This window comes from Marmota marmota, unplaced genomic scaffold (genome assembly GCF_001458135.2).
Source record: "Marmota marmota marmota unplaced genomic scaffold, marMar, whole genome shotgun sequence".
Lineage (NCBI taxonomy): Eukaryota > Metazoa > Chordata > Mammalia > Rodentia > Sciuridae > Marmota > Marmota marmota.
This window is the reverse complement of record NW_025999880.1, coordinates 778,840-785,711: the sequence shown is the minus strand read 5'-3', so window position 1 is coordinate 785,711 and position 6,872 is coordinate 778,840. Positions and strand designations below refer to the sequence as shown.

The 6,872-nt window shown below is 47.0% G+C and overlaps 1 non-coding gene across 1 annotated transcript; it reads right to left on the bottom strand.

The window, feature by feature from the left end:
- Window positions 1-5,971: 5,971 nt before the first annotated feature.
- On the bottom strand, window positions 5,972-6,090 carry LOC125613070. Its single transcript, XR_007343567.1, has one exon. It is a non-coding gene; the product is annotated as a U5 spliceosomal RNA (small nuclear RNA).
- Window positions 6,091-6,872: the final 782 nt, after the last annotated feature.

Here is a 6,872-nt window from a genome sequence, read left to right as displayed (position 1 = left end):
CTGTTTTTTTGCATGGGGTGGAGAATGCACAGGGGCTCTTCTATACGGAAAAATCATTATTGTAACTATTACTCCCAAATCCTGTGGAAGGTCTGATTGGTTGCAGGATGCTGCAATTGGGAGCACTTTTCAAATCTCAAAGTGAGTCCCAAAAGGATGTGTGTTGCAGAAGTAAGCTGAAGGGAAACTAAGGCTCCAGCCCTGAGAGAGGTTCCTCTGACTCTTGAGCTGACAGGTTGTACTGCTTTCCTATACTGTTCTTTGGCCCTTGCTTTTAGATCAAACATAAATATTTGCTTTCAGAATGAGTCAAGGGTGTAGTTCTGAGAGCTCCAAGTGGTGGTGATAGGGATCACTGGGATATGCACACTCCTGTGCAGACACACAAATATGACACACATATTTCTGGCATAGACAAGCATCACACCATCACATTTGTGATGAGAGGTCCCTGCACACAAAGAGGAGCAAAAAGTGCCTGGTGTTGTGGTCTCCATTCCTAGTGCATGGATGTGGCCAGTCATGCCCTGCTTTGGGGTGGGACTGTGGAGGAGCCTATCTTCTCTATCCTGAGACCTGATCAGTCTTTTTTTTTTTTTTTTTGGTACTAGGAATTGAACTCAGCAACACTTTACCACTGAGCTACATCCCCAGTCCTTTTAAATGTTTTTGTTTGTTTGTTTGTTTAAACAGGGTATCACTAAGTTGCTTAAGGTATCACTAAGTTTTGAAGCTGACCTCAAACTTGTGATCCTCCTGCCTTAGCCTCTAGGGTCACTGGGATTTCAGGTGTGTGCCACTGCACCCAGTTGAGAAAGTCTTTATAGAGTTGTGGGGACACAATTCCTATTAGGCCTGCTCAACACATTCCGCTGGTCTTAGATCAACCATGCAGGCTGGCAGGAATACCCACATCAGAGCCTGAGCAGGATTCCATGCATAGGTAGGCCTCCTGGCCAGTAGTTGTCTAGCAATGATGCCAGGGATGCTTTCTTAGGTCAAAAGGGAAAGCATTGTTGCTGCCCTGTGTTCCCTAAGCATTGTTGTTCCTCAGGCAAACAAGCTGCTGGCTTTGAAGTCACAGGGGGGATTTGCTCAGGCTGGAGTTGGGAGTCTGAGGGAGAGGACTGGGAACCTCCCCCAGCCTTGCTGTGTTTGTTAACTCCGCCCTGCCTGCCCAGGCCTGGTGTGTTTGATGTCTCCGGAGAAGCAGGAGGTGAGAGGTGCACCCTGGGGGTCCTCCAAGGACATCTCCCAAATCCTGCTGAGCCTGCAGTCCCACCTAGGAGCAGGACATATACTAGGTCCACATCCTGAAGGGCTGATGACAGGCCTGCTGTGGAAAGAACACTTGATCCCTTCCTTCAAGTGGTCTGCAGGGTATGATCCAGGGCACAAGGGGGGTTTGCTGCTTGCCTTGGATACTGCTTTTATTTAGGCAGCATCAGGTGAGAGTCAGGGGAAGACTTGAAGGAAGAAAGAGGCATCCAGAGGCAGCACTGGGGCCTTCAGGAGCCAAGGACAAGTATATGTGCTTTGCCTTGAGGTTGACTCACTCTCTTCTCCCTTCTTACCCTCCATCCGTTGCCTCCCTGACTCCAGCACGAGGCCCCACCCCTTTTCTTCCAAGCCAAAGCAGCATGGGCAAACAACTTGCCATTTCCCAGGGACAGCTCTGCTGAATTCCTGCCTCCAAAGCTTTAGATTATAACCAGAGATACTGCCACCTGCCTTCTACCCACAACCAATAAAATGAACTGGAGAGAAGTCCTGTAGGGGCCGGGGAGAAATTCTGTGAGAGGAGGGACCTAAGTGAGATCGTGTTCTCATGAGGCTGGCTCCTTGGGCTTGCTCCAGGATTTCACCATGTTCTAAAGCATGGTGACTGGACACAGGAATGGGACAAGTAAAACCTTATTATTAACCAGTTCAATGTCCCATACGACAGTGAGCCATGAACAGCTCTACTACCTCTCTTTCTTCTCTCTCTCTTCTGCCATATCCTACCCTGCACATGGTTACTAGATTCTCACCCCCACCCCCATCCCCTCTCTCCAGCTTTCCCTATCTATTTATTCCCCTTACCCAGACATGTTGCAATTGAGAAAGAGCTTGTTTATGATAAGACCTTGAAATCTGGAGTATAAATCCTGCTTAGGATGACTGCCTATCTCTGTGCTAATGCTTGTGGTGCCAAAAGGAGGCTCACCTGGTTGTGACCCATTCACTCTTACTGCCTGGAGCTCCTCGCTCCTCCTCTGCAAATACAGGACAATGGGCAAATAAGAGTTACCTGTCTCAACAGGTGTTAGCTGGGCCTCACTTTCCTACAGGGTGATGGGGAGGTCACCCTCAGCCCACCCACTCTGGGCATTCCTGTGATTGTGAAAACCCACCTTCAAAGTTGACCCTTCCTCTGCCCCCCATGACTTCAGCCACCTTGATGGCTTCTGGGTCCACCCACTATTAGGAGGCAGGACCTGCACTGTTTGGAAGGCCCTGGTGTTATCCCTTTTATTTTTGGACATGCCTCTGTTGTGGTACTTATACAATGGGCACTGGGTCATGTCCACTACACTGGGCATTTTCTGCATTAGTCTTCTCTACTAAGCTATAAGTTTCTTGAGGGAAGGAATATTTTTTTCCTTGCTTTCATTTTTTTTTTTTTAATTTTTGGCAGCTCTGGGGATTAGACCCAGGACATCATACACAGGAGGCAAGTGCTCTACCACTGAGCCACATCCCCAGCCCCAAACTATTTCCTATTCTTATGCCCAGTGTAGACAGCACAGAATATAAATATTTGTTACGACTAGGTGAATGCAGTTGTCTCATATACCAGCAAATATTTATTGAGGGTATCTTATGTGTAGTGATTTCACTAAGAAGTAGGGGCACAGTGATTAATGAGACACCGTTCCCACTCTAAGGGGCTTGTGCTGGAGTCAAGGAGGTGTAGGGAAATTTCTCTTGCCTGGGGGCCCTGAGGGCCCTGGGGGCCAGAAGAGGGAGATAGGCTATGGGGACCCTAGGGAACCTGCTTTGACAAATTGGAAATCTGCGGTCTTAAGAAAGTTTGCCCAGGGGCTGAGGATGTGCCTCAAGCAGTAGCGTGCTCGCCTGGCATGCGTGCGGCCCGGGTTCGACCCTCAGCACCACATACAAACAAAGATGTTGTGTCCACCGAAAAACTAAAAATAAATAAATAAATATTTTAAAAAAACTTTAAAAAAAAAAAAAAGAAAGTTTGCCCAGAAGGAACTTAGAGATTACCAGATGCCCCAGACCCAGGTAGATACCCATTCACCCTCAACCTCAGTACATTCCAGAATTGCCCTGTTAACTCACCAACCTGCTGCAGGTCTAGCTGCTCCCTGTGATTTTAGTATCCTCTCAAAAATGTGGATCAAAGTTTTTTCTTGTGTCTCTACTTGGAAAAAATTTTTTCAGCCCATTAGCCCTGGGACAAAAAGAAGTGAAATTTGTCCCCACTGGGCCCCAGCTGGAGCTGCATTTGAGAGCTGTGCCCATGCTGCCCTGTGCGCTCCCTGTGGATTCAGTATCAGAGCTGCCTCTGACCTCAGGAGGAAGGAAGGAGGAGACTGTTGCATCTGCCCAGAACTCAGTTCATCCCCATACATGTTTATGGAGTGTCTCACCTGTGCCAAATGCTGTCATGGCCAACTGAAGCAGAGAGAATAATAACAGAGGCATACACGGGACTCGTATCTGAGAACCTGGGAGAAGAATAAGTTGATCTCTTGGAACCAAGGGTCAGACCAGGTGATAGAGAAGTTGTTGCAGTACCAATGTCATTGTTGCATGAAGGGGACCTTTACTGCATGGGATGAGGTTCAGCAACACGCATGGACAGTGCCCTGTATGCACAGTATTCCCTGCATGGTTCTCTCTGGAATTTCTTGATTGAAGTACCACTAGTGGCACAGAAGCAGGGATGAGTATTTCTCAAAGGGGTCTGGATTTTAGAGCACTGCAAACAGGAAATTTCTTTGAAGCTTCATATTTTATCTTAAAATGCATTTAAATTATGTTTCCTACCGCAATGTATGAACTTGCTTTTATATATAAATGCAGTTAAGACAGGTGTTGGTGGTGCGCACCTATAATCCCAGTGATTTAGAGGCTGAGGCAGGAGGATAGTGAGTTCAAGGCCAGTCTTGGCAACTTAGGAAGACCCTAAGCCCTTCTCTTTTAGTGAGATCTTGTTTCAAAATTAAAAAATAAAAAGGACTGAGGATGTGGTTCAGTGGTTAGGCACCCCTGGGTTCCATTCCAGGTACCAGAAGCTGAGCTGTTTCTCCTGTGGCTCAATAAACTTGCCTTTTAGGATAGAGGGCCCAGATACATGTACCGCATTTCAGAGAGCCACCCCAATGTGGGCCTTTAATACAGTAGCACAGCTCTTGCCCTTGATCCCAAATTACTCCTCCAAATTTGTCCTATGCCACCCTGGCCACACACTCCTCCAGTCTGATAACTGAATGATTGTCTCTCTACTTCTAGGCTTATCCTGGTCCCTCTAGAAGGGTTTAGAGTTTATGGATCCTGCAATCCTATTTCCCAAGTATCTGGGTCAGTGGCTCTAAACATTTTTCCAAGCCAAGTGTAGTGGTGCACACCTGCAATCCCAGCTTCTAAGGAGGCCGAGCAGGAAGATCACTTGAGGTAAGAGTTTGAGGCCAGTCTGAGTAACACAGGAAGATCCTGTCTTTACAGTTTTTCAGAGAAAAAGAGCAGGGCAGGGGTAGCAGTGAGTTTGGGACCCCGAGGGGAGTTTAAAACTAATAATCTGGACTAGGGATTGTCCTTGTATGACCTTTGGGATAATGCCCCACTTTGATTTTCCTGACAGGACTGCTTTATCTGTTCAAGGAAACTAGAAATCCAGACTGCCTGCTTATCTGATGATGTAGAAGTAAGGCCTTCCAAAGTCCATAGTAGGTTTGTTATGGAGTCACTATATCAGCATTTTTCACATTTTTAAAAGAAATGCAACCCAGTTATTGATTGATTGATGCTCTCATGCCCATGCTTATTCACTCAGCAAATCTTTTTAGAGAACTTACTATGTAGCGGACACTGTGTGAGGTGCTGATGAGAGGGTGGGGAGCCAGAATGGCGTAGTCTGAGTGCCCTTAGAGCTGGAAAATGGGCATTGAATCAAACAGCCTCTAGGGAATCAAACCAAACAAGCCCAGGTGGGGTAAGCCCAGGGTTTTCTGTCGATAATTTTCCTGCCTCTGGGTGTTCTGCCTGTGTAAAGATACAGCTGGTAGGTCTCAGACTAAATCAGAGGTAATGAAGAATTGTCTGTGATCTCTCATATGAAGGTTGAAAAATCATAAAATGAAATTCTCCTCCAAGCCCCTCCACCTGCTCCACAGCCACAGAGACCATCATCAAACCCTGCGCATAAACACTTGAGAATGAGGAAATCCATTGCTTCATTTCATTCTCACCTTAGTACTAGGAGGTTAGTGACCTGGTGCTGCCCATTGCACAGATCAAGAACCCAAGATCTAAGAGAAGTGAGGCAGCCTGCCAAAGCCCAGGGCCAGGCCAGGACTGAGATGAGGTTTGCGAATGAGACTGGAGGGAGTGGGCCCAGGGCATTACTTTTTTTTTTTTTTTTTTGCTACCAGAGATTGAACCCAAGGGTACTGAGCCACATCCCCAGCCCCACCCCATCCCACCTTTTTTTACTGTACTGGGGATTGAACTCAGGGGCACTTGCCCACTGAGCCACATTCCCCACTCTATTTTTTTGTGTTTTATTTAGAGACAGGGTCTCACTGAGTTGCTTAGTGCCTTGTTTTTGCTGAGGCTGGCTTTGAATTTATAATCCTCCTGTCTCAGCCTCCTGAGCTGCTGGGATTACAGGTATTCACCACTGCGCCTGCCTCCCCAGAACTTTTTTATTTTATTTTTTAATCTTTGCACACCTTTATCAGCCCTGCAAATGCAAGGCCTCAAAAATTTGGGTTAAGTCTCAGAATTGTTCCCCACAGAAATTGTTTCCCCACGGTAAAAGGTGAAAGAGTTATATGATCTGAAGAGAAACCAGACTATCCCTAGCTCTTTTTAAAAAATGTTTTATTAGAGACAGGGTTTCACTAAGTTGCTCGGGTCCTCACTAAATTGCTGTGGCTGGGCTTGAACTTGTGATCCTCTTTCCTCAGCCTCAGGAGTTGCTGGGATTACAAGTGTGGGCCACCACACCTGGCCAGGGTGTGACTCTTGATTCTTCTCAACAGTGCTGGGCAGGCAGCCGCCAATGACTTGCTAGACAGACCCCCATGGATCTGGAGACTCTAACCGCTGCCCTTTATCTCTCCTCCGGATGGTGCACACAGATTGGATGGCTCTAGGCAGCAAGATCTCTGGACTCTAGAACACAGCTAAGGACGTGCACAGCTGGTGGGACAATGGAAACACGGGCTTTGAAACATATTCAAACAAACCACACTCCACACCCTCCTCTGCCAAAACTGACCAATGACCCCAGAACCGGGACTGGATTGTTCCTGAGAAACCTGGCATGGCTTTGGCAATTGCCTGACAAAGGATTGCAGCTCTTTGCCACCATTCATCTTTAGAGTATCTTCATCTAAGCCTTTACTGCCATAAAGGAAAAGTCAGCTGCATTTGGAGTGAGTGGGATTGTTCAGCTAGTCATGTTTAGAGTCACCTTTCTATGACATTAAGATCTCGAGGAGAGTCACTGGAAAGTCTGTGAGGCCGGCTAATTCCACTGCAAGTGAGGAATGTGTTTATTCTTCCAAGGGGCAAAGATCCCCCACTCAAAGTGACGCTGCTGCATTGTGTAACCAGGAACACGGGTTGTTGCTGAT